General features: G+C 38.7%; 1 protein-coding gene across 2 annotated transcripts in view; it reads right to left on the bottom strand.

The window, feature by feature from the left end:
* Mcmbp (minichromosome maintenance complex binding protein) overlaps positions 1-14,826 on the bottom strand; it is a 44,116-nt gene that overhangs the window by 27,993 nt on the left and 1,297 nt on the right. The window lies entirely within an intron of this gene.

A 14,826-nucleotide genomic window follows, 5' to 3' on the forward strand; every position in this document is an offset into this window, starting at 1 on the left:
TTCTTATCAGCCACATATAATAGATCTAGTTGTTTGTAATTTTGCAAGTACTTACTATTGTCAGTTTTACTTTTAGTTGTTCTAATGGATAACAACTCATTATGGGCTAAATCTGCACTTCCTGAGCAGTTAATGATATTGAACTCTTTCTAGTTTGAGTATTTATCATTTTTATATACTCTGATAAAATAGCCATGTAAATCTAATTCTTTGTTTCTTTTAAAACTGGGCTAATTACCATTGTTTTCTTTTATATTCTGGATATAAAACTTTTCTCCAACATGTTATTTTCAAGTATACTCTCCTAGTCTATAGCCTGTTTTTTGTTTTCCTAATAGTATTTTTATTTTGTTTTGGTTTTTGAGGTAGGGTCTCTCTATTTACTTCAGGCTGGCCTCGAACTCATAGCCATCCTCCTGCCTCCACCTCCCATGTGCTGGGATTACACTGCACCTGGCCAATAGTATCTTTTCTGGGGGAAAGGTTTTACTGTTTATGAGCTCCACTTATTGGAAGTTGTTTTATATACTATGCCTTTGATATTATGTATAAAAAACATTGCTATACCACAGGATGCAAAAATCTTCTGATCTCTTTGAGGCAGGTTTGTGGCTGGCCTTGAACTTGAGATCTTGCAGCAGCCTCTGAAGTACTGGAATTGCGTGTCCCACCGTACCTGGGCCTATTTGCTTCTAAAATTTTTATGGTTTTAGATATTATACTTAAATCTATGATCCACTGTGAGTTAATTTTTATATAAGGTATGAGGAATAGGTTGAGTCAGATTTTTACATGCTTAATTATCTTTGTTAAAAGAATACATTTTTGGGCCAGGGTTTTAGCTCAGCGGTGTAAGTGCCGTGAGGTCATGAGTTGGATCCCTGGCACCAAAAAACAAAAACAAACAAACAAACAAACAAACCTCACATTTTTTTCCATTAAGTTATTCTTTGTTCCTTCCTCAAAAAACACCTTAAGAACATTTTACAAAGTGAGATAAACCTGACACAAAGTACCAATACTTCTGGGTGTGGCGGCACACACTTGTAATCCCAGCACCCTAGAGGGTGAGATGGGAGGATCCCCATGAGTTTAAGGCCAGCCTAAACTAATAGTTAGATTGTCTCAAAACAACAACAACAAAAAAACCCTAATAAGTACAAATATTAATAAGATTCCACTTATATGAAGCAACTAGAATAAACAAATTCGGAGAGACACAATGCCCAGTAGAGATTGAAGAGCAGACTAGAGGCAAGGGCTGAAGGAATGGGTATGTACTTCACACTGGGGAGAATCTGGATTGTTTGTGGTGTGGCAGACAGAATAATGGCCCCTCCAAAGACGCTCACATCCTAATCTCAGACCTGGCAACATGTTCCACAGCAAAGGGAATTAATATAGCAGATGGAATTAAGGTCCATAATTGGTAACCTTATAACCGGAAGGTTATCTGGGTGGGTTAAACATAATTATAAAGGTCCTTAAATGTAGAAAGAAAACAGAAGAGAAAGAAGAAGTTAAACTGGTAAGATGTGTGAAAAACTTGATTCACTGGCTTTGCAAACAGAAGGGGTCTCCATGAAATGCAGCTTCTAAAAGTTAGAAACAAATTCTTCCCTAGAGCCTCAATACAGGAATGCAACTTGATTTTATCACAGTGAGACTTTAATGCCAAATATCTGATCTCCAGAATCGTTAATGATAAATTCAAACTGTCTCAGGCCACTAAATTTATTGTAATTTTTAAAATCAGACACAGAAAGCTAATATAGTGATTTTTGAAGAATGAATGCATTCCCTCTATTTGCTGAATTTATATCCAACAGCTATTCATATTACCCTTTTCATGCCTATATAGCTAACAGTGGTGCCATTTTTCTCATTTCGATACTGCTAATTTGTTTGCTTTTTTAATCTCTAGAGGCTTATCAGTTTTATTGATATAAAAACTCAGGGGCACAGTCCATGCCCAGCATGCATAAAGCCTTAGGTTCCACTCCCAGCACTAAAGGAAAGAGGCAGGGAGGAAGGAAGCAAGGAGAGATGAATAGGATGACAGACTTTAGGTTTCATCAATTTTTTCTTCTTTATTCAATTCTTGACTTCTGCTCACTATGCTATCTATTATCTGAGTTTATTCTGCCGTTCATTTCTGGAGGTCTTTTTTTTTTAAATTGGTGCCGGGGATAGAACTCACGACCACGTGCTTGCAAGGCAGGCGCTTATGCCGCTGAGCTAAATCTCCAGCCCCACTGTTCATTTCTGGATTCATATGTGGAAGCTTAAATTATTGATCTGAGATCTTCTAACAAATGCATGCAATGCCTCTAAACACATCTTTTTCTGTGCTTAGATACACTGATTTATTGGTTTCTTTGGTTTACAACATTATAAACTTTCCCAAGAGACTTCTTTTTAAATCATGTTTAGAAACATTAATTCTGCACACCTGAATTTTCCTGTCATCTCTGTTACTGATTTCAAGCTTACTTTTATGATGATCAGGTAACACTCACTGATAAGTTCACCTCTTTGAACTTTGCTGGTGTTTAGTTTATGACTCAAGATATGATTTATTTTGCTAAATATTTACCAGCACTTGAACAGAATGTGGATTTTTTTGCTAGGCGGACAATCAGGACTGCTTGTTTGATGAGTGTTCTGCAATTCCTTACTGATTTTCTATCTACTCAATCTTTCAAAATAGTTGAGAGAAGAGTTAAGCCTCCAACTCTGACGGCAGGTCTGTCTGTCCTTTCAGTATAGCCAGTTTTTGTTTCATGTATGGTATCTGAAGCTCTATAGTTTGGTACACATACAGTTATGTGTTCTTGGTGAACCATTTTCTCATTATGTAATGCATCTCTTCTTCACTTTTTATAGTGCTATTAAAGATATTTTAAAATTTAAAAAGAAGATGTCAGGCATGGTGGCTCACGCCTGTAATCCCAGCACTTGGAAGGCTGAAGTAGGAGGATCACTGCGAGTTGGAGGCCAGATTAGGATATAAAGTGAGTTCAAGGCCAGCCTGAACTGCATAGTAAGATCCTGTTTCAAAAAGATAAAATTTAAAAAAGAAAAATAAGACAGGTGTGGTGATACATGCCCTGAATTGCAGTACCTCGGGAGGCTGAGGCAAGAGGACTGCAAGGCCAAGCACACTCTGGGTAACTTAGCAACTTAGTCTCAAAATAAAAAATTGGCTAGGGATATAGCTCAAGGGGTTCATTCCCCAGAACTGTGAAAGAAAAGAACAACAACAACAACAACAACAACAACAAAAGTAAAACAAAAAATGCAACAACTCAATAAAGAGAAAACTATGTCATTCAAGAAATGAGAATTAGCTCATGAACACAATAGAAAAAACATCTTAGTATAACAATTATGCAGAAAACCTTAAAAGCAACTGGCACAAATGAGGGGACTGATTCATAGGGCTCACTGAATAACATCCACCAAAAAACAAAACCAACCAACCAAACAAACAAAAAACCAGGTTTCAGTAAATAATTAGTATGAATGAAATTCCAGAAAAGGTTAGTAAGGATGATGTTAAATATGGAAAAGAAATGAAACATAATTAAATTACCATTCTTCACCATAATACAACATACAGTGAACCTAACGTAACTTCAGAATACTTACAAAACAATTCACAGAACTATTTGGAGAAAAATCAGCAATCACAAAGACTAAATTAGTAGGCATGTCATAAACATAGATATAGCCGGGTGTGGTGACACTTGCCTGTAATCCCTGTACTGGGGAGGATAAGGCAGGAAAATCACAATGAGTTCAAGGCTGGCCTGAACTACACCTACACCAAAAAAAACCCACCTCACTGCCCCACACCAAAAAAACAAATATATCACCACCACCCCCCTGCCAAAGAAACATAAATTCAGCACAAAATACAAGAGCAAATATATAGCAAATGTGAACAACGTAGCAAATTCTTAAATAGTGTCCCCTCGCCTACTGCCGTAGTACATGAGGGCCTCCCCTGTGTGTTTTACCACTGAGGTACATTTCAAACCCTTTTTGAGAACAGGTTCTTACCAAGCCTGAAATTTGTGATCTTTTTGCCTCAGCTTCCAGAACAGCTGGGACTGCAGGCATTCACCACTTCCCTAGTTTAAATTGCCTCTCCCTTTTTTTTTTTAGCACACAAGACACTCACAGAGTTCTATGTTCCTATAAGTTAGGGAGCTTAAATGGAAATTAGATGACATTTGTTGACCAAAATTAAAAAATCAGTAATAAAAGAAAATCCTAGAACATCAACATGCATGCCTGTAAAAGCAAACAGTCAGGAGAAGTGGTGGGGTACACCTGTAATTCCAGCACTCAGGAAGCTGAGACAGGAGGATATGGGGAATGCCAGGTCAGCCTGGGCTACACAGTGAGACCCTGTCAAAAGACAGACAGACAGACAGACACCAACAGAGGAGAGACAAAGCAAGCAAACCAGCCAGCCTGCTCACCAGCCCAGGAGGTGGGAGGTACTACTAAAAAGTTCCAAATTCAGAGAGGATTTTATACAGGTGGGATAACAAAGTAATACTTAGAGGGACAGTTACAGCTTTTATTATTTATTTGTTTACTGTATTTTTGACAGGGTCTTGCTATGCAGTTAGGGCTGGCCTTGAGCTCACTTTTGTAGCTCAGGCTGGTCTTGGAACTCACAACAATTCTCCTGCCTCATCCTACCAAGTGCTGGGATTACAGGCATGCACCACCATGCCCGGCCACATTATAGCTTTTAATATGTTTATCAAATACCAAGAAAAAATAGAAATAGATGAGCATCTTAATATCCAGCTCACACAGCTGAAAACACAATGAATTCATAGAATAAAAAAGAAAATAATAAAGCTAAGAGTAGACTTCAAGGAAATGTGACAGCCAGGTGTGGTAGCATTCGCCTGTGATCCCAGTGCCTTGGGAGTTGAGACAGAAGGATCAAAAGCTCAAACCTACTCAGAGCAACTCAGTTGACTTAATGCAGGGCTGAGGATGCAGCTCTGTAAGAAGGCAGAGTTCACTGCCTAGTACTGCAAACAAACAAAAAGGAAACGGACAACAATATAAATGATTAAGACAAATTTCCCCCCAAATCTCTTCAAAATGAAGAGACAGTATATACAAACAAAGTCATACATAATTAAGACAGAAACAGGGCTGGGGATTTAGCTCAGCGGCATAAGCGCCTGCCTTGCAAGCAGGCAGTCGTTAGTTCGATCCCTAGTACCAATAAAAAGGAAAAAGACAAAAAAAAAAAAAAAAAAAAAAAGACAGAAACAAAACATGACACCAAGAGGAAAATTAACTATAGATAATAGGAATACTAAATGAAAAAGGGGAAAACAATATACAGATGATAGAAATACTAAAACTTACATGAAATGTTATAAAGCATGAATTACTATACTAAAGACAAATGAAACACGAATTCCTGAAAGAAAAACATACTGCCAAAAGTGGCCTAAGATTAGCAGACTAAGCTATTTTTATTACATTTCTGTTCAAGAACAACATGTACAATACTAATCTGAGAAACAAAAGGAAAAGCAGCTAATCTTTTTTCTCATGCCCATGAAGTCCCACAGCCACATAATTTTGCAAAATTTCAGGCCAAAGTCTGGAACGGTGTTGTATACTTGTAATACTAACACTCTGGAAGGCTGAAGCAGAAGGATCTCAAGTTGGAGTACACGCTAGGCAATTTAGTGACTTATTAAGGCTTTGCCACAAAAGAAAAACAGGACTGGCAATGTGAAGTCAGTCTGAAGGCCACTAATAGTGTTAAAATCGATTTAAGTTATCCAATATACGATTAAGGAAAAGTAATAACCTCTGTGATCTGAACAAAACTTTTGAGAAAGTTCAAAACCTATTTAATAATGAAAAATTGTAAATTATGACTTGATTGTAAATTTGGGGTAACATGAGAAACAAATAATTTACTTGATTCTTGAAATAATGACTAACAATTTAATGATAGGATTTATATTTCCTTTCCTATTAGTCCAATCACTCCTATAAATATGGTGTATGTGTGTGTGAGAGAGTGTGTGATGCAATCACAGGCTAAATGCTACTCACTGGCTTTTTAATTTTTTTAATTGGCAGTACTGGGGAGGGAACTCAGGACCTTGCACATGCTAGGCCAGCAGTCTGTCACCGAGTTATACCCCTAGCTCCAAACCACGCACTTAGCCTTTCCATTCTGACACAGGTCCTTTCTGACTGGTCTTGAACTTATGACTCTGTGCCTCAGCTTCCCAAGCAGCTGGGATTCCAGCCATGTAACTTGAAGCCTGGCTAGCTTTTCACCTCTATCAGACAAAATACAAAGGAACTGAGTTGGGCTGTGGTGGCCTATGTCTGTAAACCTGTAATCCCAGCACATGCGCAGGGGAAGTGCGGGATGGGCCGTAGGGCATTGAGGCAGGAGACTCCCCTGAGTTCAAGGCTAAACTGCAGTTCAAAGTGAGGCCCTGTCTCAAAAACAAAACAAAGGAATTATAATTACAGATACCGAATACTACAAACTTTGGTAATGCACAGTGCCTCACATAAATTATAGAAGCAGCACACTGACACTAACTTTCTCATTTTATAAATGACAAGCCTTGACATACCATCTAAAATTGCTGGAGTGGTAGACATTTTAGAATATACCTTTAAATTTAAAATGAGCTGGGGGCTGGGAGTGGTAGCGCATACCTGTAATCCCAGCACTGGGGAGGCTGAGGCAGGAGGATTGTTGTGAGTTTGAGACCAGCCTGGGCTACAAAGTGAGCTCAAGGCCAACCAGAACTGCATAGTGAGACCCTGTCTCAAAAAAAAAAAAAAAAAAAAAAAAAAAAAAAAAAAAAGCTGGGCATGGTGATACGAGCCTGTAATCCCAGCACTCAGGAGGCTGAGGCAGAAGGATCACTGTGAGGTGAGGCCGCTCTGAGGTACAAAGTAAGTTCAAGGACAGCCAGAACTGTATAGTGAAACCCTGTCTCAAAGACAAAAACAAAAAATAAAAACAATTAAAATGGGACAGCAGATTATCCACAGATAAAAACTACATTTGGCCCCCCATACCATATACAAAAAACAAGAATGGATCAAATATTTAAACATGTAAGGTAAACAGATGTAAGACTATAAACTAGACTTCATGAAAATTAAAAATTTAAGGGCCGAGGATTTAGCTCAGTCGCATAAGCATCTGCTTTGCAAGCGTGCAGTTGTGAGTTCGATCCCCAGTACCAAAACAAAACAAAACAACACCTCAGGCCAGGTTATGGTATGCATGCCTGCATCCAAAACTCTAGGAGGCTGAGGCAGGAGGACTACCAACTGAAGTACAACCTGGGCCACTTAGGAAGATTCTTTCTCAAAATAGGGATACATATAGCTCAGTGCAAAGGTCCTGGGTTCAATGCCTACAACTGAAACCAACACACACCTAACATAAAAGGCAGGCAAGGAGGCAAGCACATGAGGTTCCAGATACTTGGCAGGAGAACCACTTGAGCCCAGGAGTTCCAGGCCAGCGTGGGCAACACAGCAAAACCCCCTATCAACAGCATAAATAAGCTAGATATTGTAGCACATGCCTACAATTCCAGTACTTGAACTGCCACCAGTTTGAGACAAGCCTGGTCTACACGGTGAGTCCCTGTCTCAGAAATGCAAATAAATAAATGGGTCCACATAAAATTAACACAGGATCCAGCAATCCAACCTGAGTAAAATCAACTCCTTCCAAGCAAGTAACATCCCTAGCCTCTACCTCACTCCTTTTTAAAGTGTAAGAAAAATCTCGCTCTGTTGCCTAATGGAGCTTGAATGGTGTATGCTTTGCCTCAGCTTCTCAAGTGGTGAGATTATCGATGGGTACTATCGCACCAGCTCAACTTGAGGTATTTTGAGAGAAATGAAAACGTATTCACACAAAAAATTGTACGTGAATATTTACAGCAGTATTATTCATAACCAATAAGTAGAAACAACCCAAGTTTGCATGGGTGGGTGAATAAAATGTGATATACACACAAAATATGACACTGTCATAAAAATGTAGTACCAATACATGCTACAACATGGATGAGCCTTGAAAACATTATGCAAAGTGAAAGAAGCCAGCATTAAAGGCCACATGCTGTAAGACTCCATGTATAGGAAATGGCCAAAACAGGTGTGTATCTGCTGGGGATTTAGCTCAGCGTCATAAGCGCCTGCCTTGTAAGCACACAGTCATGAGTTCAATCCTCAGCACCAAACAAACAAAAAACCCAAAACAACAGATCTATCTATAAACAAAACTAGACTGGCAGAGTAGCAGAGGGGGGTTGGGAGTGACTAGTAACAGGTCTGGGGTTTCTTTTGCAGGTGGTGAAAGTGACAGTGCTAACTGTTGCAGAACACTAAGAATACATCAAAATCATTCATCAAAATCATTAAGCTGTTCATCTTAAGGTAAATTTTCAGCTGATGCAATGGCATACACCTATAATACCAACATTTAGAAGGCTGAGGCAGGAGGACTGTCATGAATTAGAGGCCACCAGCGGCTACATAGTGAGTTTAAGGCCAACCTGAACTACGTGAGACTCTGTCTCAAAAAGCTGACCAAAAAAAAAAGAAAAAAGAAAAAAATTTTAGGTGACTTATATATCAAAATGTTATATATTTAAAAAGTACTAAAAGAACACAACGCTTGCTTAAATGGGGAAGAGTATACTTTTATTCACTTAATACCATCTTAGCAGTTCTTTTTAACCATGTATGAGCTATGACTTAGTATTTAAAAACTAGTATGTGTTTTGCCATGTCTGCTCAATCCATTCTTCTCTAAGAACATCCCCATGGTAAGCCAGGTGTGGTGGTACAAGGCTGTAATACCAGCATTTGAAAGGCTGCAGCAAGAGGATCACAAGTTTGAGGGCTGCCTGAGCTAGTATACGGTGAGACTCTCAAAAAGAATACCCCACTGTCAAATTGTGGGCCTAAAAGTCTCGACTGTCTCTGTACCGTGGCCACCAGTGACTAGCAGTACAATCCTGACTCCATACTGGGTCAGCGAGGTTTCCTATCCCTGGAATTTGGAATGAAGGTAAAGATGCTCCTATTGTAGACTGGAACTGGGAAGTCACTTTTGGAGCTATGTAGTTGAGAATGTTAATATGCAGAGATGAGTGCAGGTAATATATAGAAAAAAATGACACGAGTTGCTTGGATGCTAAGTTTCCCAGTTCCTGATTCTCCCTTAGGTCCTTAGGATACCTTCCACCCCTTCGTCTACCCTTGGTTTCTACAATCTTATCATAAATAACTTTTCAATGGCCTACCAAGGGCAGGCTGGTAAGAGAAATCCAAGTGGGATAGACAATGATGATGTGATCTATCTGCTTACATTCACAGTGATAACAATAAGCACACCAACTTTTAGTAGCTGGTCTCTTTGTTTTTCCCCCTGTGGTCCTGGAGACTGAATCCTGAGGCTTGTGCAAGCCAGACAAGCACTCTAACACTGAGCTACATCCCCAGCTCTCGTATTTTCTGAGAGAAGGGTTTGCCCAGCTGGCCCTTAATTTGCAATCTTCCTACCTCAGCCTCTCAAGTAACTGAGCTTACAGGCATTGCCACCAGTTGATCTTATTATTGCTTCACATTCTCTAAAAAGCTAGTGATGAACTACTTCAGCCTGCCCTCTTGCACACTGCAGACTTCTGGGTTCATCACTGCTTTTTAAACGAACCAGTCTAGTTCTGTTATACATAACCAAAAATAAGTACAACCAAAAATAATCTGCTTCAACCAACACCTGCAAGCTAAAATAGTAAAAGAAAAGAAATCAGAGTTGATAAGAACTCCTGTGAAATTAAAAGTAGTTATAGCTAGGTATGGTGGTAACATACCTGTAATTTCAGCACTCTGGGAGCCCAAGGCCAAGAGAATCACAAATTCAAACTTAACTGGGCAATTTAATGACTCAGAGACCACAACTCAGCTGGCTGTGGTGGCACACACTTGTAATCCTAGAGCTGGGAGGCTGAGGCAGGGGAACCGCTATGAGTTCAAAGCCAACCTAGGTTACAAAGTGAGTTCAAGGCCTGCCTAGACACAGAGCGAAACCCTGTCTCAAAAAGATAGGGAGGAAAAAAAAAAAAAAAAAAATAGACCAGAGATATAACTTAGTGTAAAAGCTTTAGATTTAATTCTTACAATTTCAAAATAAATGAATAGAAGTAGTTGTGGCTGGTCCCATTTGCAGAGACCTGTCATCCCATCTAGTCAGAAGACAAGAGGATCGCGGAAACCCAGAAGTCTAAGACCTGCCTAGGCAACATAATGAGACCTTACCATAAGGGGGGGGGGTGTTTAATTCAAACCAAGAAAACTTTGTGTTTTTTTTTTGGGGGGGGGACCCCAGGCAGGCACTTTATACCACTAAGCTGAATCCCCAGACCCAAAATTTTGTTCTTTAAATGAAAAAGAAATGATTAAAACAAAAACTAGGATACAAACTTTTTTTTTTTTCCTCTTTAAAGCTCTTTATTTTAAGGGAACCAATTTCATATAGGTCACTAATGAATGATTATCATGGGGTCTAAGCCACCACCAGCACTATATGTTTAACAGAGCCCAAAAAAGATCTGCTAAAGCTGGGTGTGATGGTACATACATAATTTCAACATTCTGGGAGGCTGAGGCATAAAGATCTCAAATTCAAAACCAACCAGAAAATTTAGTCACTTAGCAAGACCTTGTATCAAAAAAGGTCCTAGGTTCAATCCTCAGTAGCAAAATACAAATAAAATAAAATTTAAAAATCTGAATTATACTAAATCTTAAGCTCTTGGGCCTCAATGTCCTGTATATAAAATCAATCAGAAACTAGAAATGAAACACTAGCAGCATTTTGCAAAAGCTCCCAGGGAAACATTTATATAAGAACTATAAAACACAGACTGGCTCAAAAAGATAAATTATGAGGGGCTGGGGATTTAGCTCAGCGGCATTAGCGCCTGCCTTGCAAGCAGGCAGTCGTGAGTCCGATCCCCGGAACCGATAAAAAGGAAAAAGACAAAAAAAAAAAAAAAAAAAAAAAAAGATAAATTATGGTTCATATGGACATGATTCGTGAGCCACAGAATTTCAGTTTCTTACTTAAACCAAGAAGAATCAAAATGTACATGTGAAAAACACAAAGCTTACAATCTACTCCCTGGAACCATACAAGAGTCATCACAACTGTTCTAAACTTGCTATCTGTGGCCTTGGGAACCAGCGCAATTCACACCATTAATCAGTCCAATGCTTTTGTTCAGTACATGTCTATTGAAGAGCCAGGCATGGTGGTGTACCCCTGTAATTCTAGCACTTGGAAGGCTGAGGCAGAAGGATCGCAGTGAGTTGAAGGCCAGCCTGAACTGCACAGTGAGACTGCCTCAAAAAACAAATAAATCAGTAAGTAAATAAATCAGGTTATTAACAGTGAACTCTGCAGACACAGGCCTTGAATTGTCAGTCAAAGCCTAGTGAAGGAACACAAAAAACAAGCAATTTCAACAATGGGCTTTATATGCTGATTTCCAAGGATGCTTAGATTCAATTAACATGAAAGAGAGGGAATCTAACCTAACTTGGTCCCCAAAGGAAAAGTAAGATTTAATGAGGAAAGAAAACTTTGAATGGGAAAGGGGAACCAGACAAAGTAAACAACAGATGTGAAAGCCCTGGAAGCAAAGTTCCAAGCCACAATACTGAAAGAGGATTCAGTCTGACTAGGATAGACAGTATGAAAGGGAACACTACGATCAAGTCTGCCAGCTAGGTAGTAGTGAATTCAACTGCTATAAGGGTCTTATAAGCTACTTTGAAAGGTCTAGATTAAAAAAAAAAAGTTCTGGGGATGTGAAGCGCAGTGTGAAGGCCTTGGGTTTAATCTCAGGACCACAAAGGGGAAAAAAAAGTCTGCATCAGATACTAAGGGCAACTGGAAGTCACTGAATGACTCGGTTCCATTGTAGAGAATGAAAAAGAGAAGCTCTACTCGAGCAAGAAACCAGCAGGAGACCACTGTCACCCAGGAAAGAAACAATGACTTCAACTGTGACAGCAGTTTTAAGGATAAAGAGCTCTGAAAAGAATAAAGCAGATAAAATATATTGACAGAATTCAGATCCTAAAAGAGAACAACTCAAGAAAAAGTTGCCAAAACTAGCATCGCCTAGAACTGCACTGTGCAACTGACCTTTCCAAAATGACAGCAATAACCTGTAGAACTTCTGCTGCCTAACACAACTTAACATCTCTGTCCACTTGCTGTTACTGAGCACTTGAAATGTGGTTAGTTAGTGACATTGAGAAACTGGATTTCTGTGTAATTTTAACTAACTTAAATAGCTACCAGTGGTCACTGTATCAGACAACACAAGTCTAGTTTAGTTAACTAATCTAAAATATGTCACTGTCAAGTTTAGGTTTATCCGAATGGGAAAATAAATCCTTCAGATTTAGTTGGAAAGATGTTCAAGACACATTAAAAAGTATCCCAGTGCTCTTGGAGGCTGGGGCAGGAGGTTCTAGCCCAGCTTGGGCAATTCTGCGACTTAATGAGAACCGGTCTCAAAATTTTAAAAAGAATAAGCAGGATATAGCTCAGGGCAAAAGTCCTGGATTCACTTCCTAGTAGTGCAATAGGTAAACAAATACTTAAAGAGGCTGGATTTATGGATCAGTGTCAAGGCTCTGGGTTCAAGTCTCAGTACTAAGAAGAAAAAAAAAATCCACGTATTTCGAACAAATAAGATAGTGCTACTCATAATCCCAGCATTTGGGAAGCTGAGGCAAGAGGATCTCTATCTAGCTCAAGGCCAGTAACATAGCAAGTTCAAGGTTGGCTTGGACTAGTGAGACACTGTCTCAAAAAACCAAAAACTGCTCTCTTTGGCAGTACATACACTAAAATAAAAACCAAGAACAAACCAAAAAACCCTATGTTTCAGAATAACATACATAACAAACTTGCATTTTCCAGTTTTAAGGAACAGTTTGTATAAATGCTCAAAGAAGAAAAAAACTGACAGCTGGGATATAGCTCATTGGTTATACCTGCCTAGAATGTGTGAGGCCCTGAATTTGATTCCCTTCATCACAAATAAATTAATTAATACTTAGCTGAACAATCATGAACTAAACATATTATCTTGAAGTGAAGAATGAGAGAGGCCTTTCACATCTTTTTTTTTTTTTTGATACTAGGAATTGAACTCAGACCTTGTACTTGCCAGGCAGGTGCTTGTGCTGCTGAGCTATAACCCCAGCCTTCATATTCTTGTATGTTACTGACTTTAAATTTTTGTTTTAAAACAATCAACACACATTACCTTTCTATCTGGTGGAAAAACAAATTAAAGCAGTTTTCTGAGCTTAAAGGTACAGTTCAGTGGTAAAACATGTGCTTAGCCTGTGTTGGGTTCAATTTCCAGCACCAAAAAACAAAACAAAAAAGCAATTTCTTACTAAACCGAAAAGTATCTACATGTTTTACTTATTTTTCATAATGATATAATGCAGTTATTATAAAAGTTTCTCAGTATAGTTACAGTGGTAGAAAAATACAGCAAAAGTACAGATTTAATGACAGATTCTAAAAAAACACTGACTTTAAGAGTGTGTACAGAAAGGAGACATTCTGGAGTTAAATATAACAAGCAAGGTTCAACTTTTCACAATAGTTGATGAAACTAATAAGATATTGTAAAACCAGTATTTCATAATCAAATTACATTGTCTCGTATTATGTATCTTGTATTGTATTATGATGTGCACCTTAGCACATACTGAAGGAACTTAAGAACAAAATCTGACGCAAATATATAGATACCTGTATCAAATCTAAAGCCATCTCCCCAAGCATGGAGTTAACATGCCTTTATGTAGCTCCTACTTAGAAGAATGAGGCGGGAGGATTCAAAGTTTGAGGCCAGCCTGTATCAATCTGGGCCTCTTTCTCAGAATAAAACAAAAGTAGGGATGGGGATGTAACTCAGTGGTAGGGTGTTGTGCCTCACACACACCTGAGGCCCTGGATTCAATCCCCAGTATCAAAACAAAACAAATAAAACCATCTCTTTTACTCACCAAGACCAAAGTATGGGGTGTTTCTATAAATGAATTTTCTAGTATCAGTAATTAGAACTTAATTGTTTCGGCATCCTATTTATTTTGGAAGAATTTTTCCTAAAATATATCTATGCATCTGCACCCTCTTAAACCAGCACTACAATGTAATCTTCACTTGACATTTTGGGGGCATTATTTTGAACATCACTTACTGGGTCCAGTGTTCATTACTGCAAACATGAATTACTAGGATTTCAGTAGACGAGATAGGTCCTTTTTCCAAAGTGCCCTTAGACTGCTATATGCAGTTTGCCTTTTACTTTTCTTTATGTGGTGGAGATTGAAACCAGGGTCTCCTGTATGTCAGCCATGCACTTTATCACTGAGTTACTCCCCCAGATCACTTTTTTGTTTTTTGATAAAAACATGTTATTTTTTTTAAAATCAGATTGCTGGTGTTCACTACAATCTAAATGACTATCCAGACCTTATCTCACTTGCTGTCCTTAGTTTCCCCCTGGGAAACCACAAAACAAGAGTTACAGGTAAAATACAGGAGTATTTGAGCACTACAGGCCCTCCAACAAGCACATTTTATGGCATCGGTTTTGAATGCTGAGGACTATTTAGCATCTGTTTCAGTTTTTTTATTAGTATATGTTTGCAGAACATAAGGTTTACTTATTT

Source organism: Cavia porcellus, unplaced genomic scaffold, assembly GCF_034190915.1.
Source record: "Cavia porcellus strain 051 isolate PalLab524CR breed Dunkin Hartley unplaced genomic scaffold, mCavPor4.1 scaffold_2, whole genome shotgun sequence".
Taxonomy (NCBI): domain Eukaryota; kingdom Metazoa; phylum Chordata; class Mammalia; order Rodentia; family Caviidae; genus Cavia; species Cavia porcellus.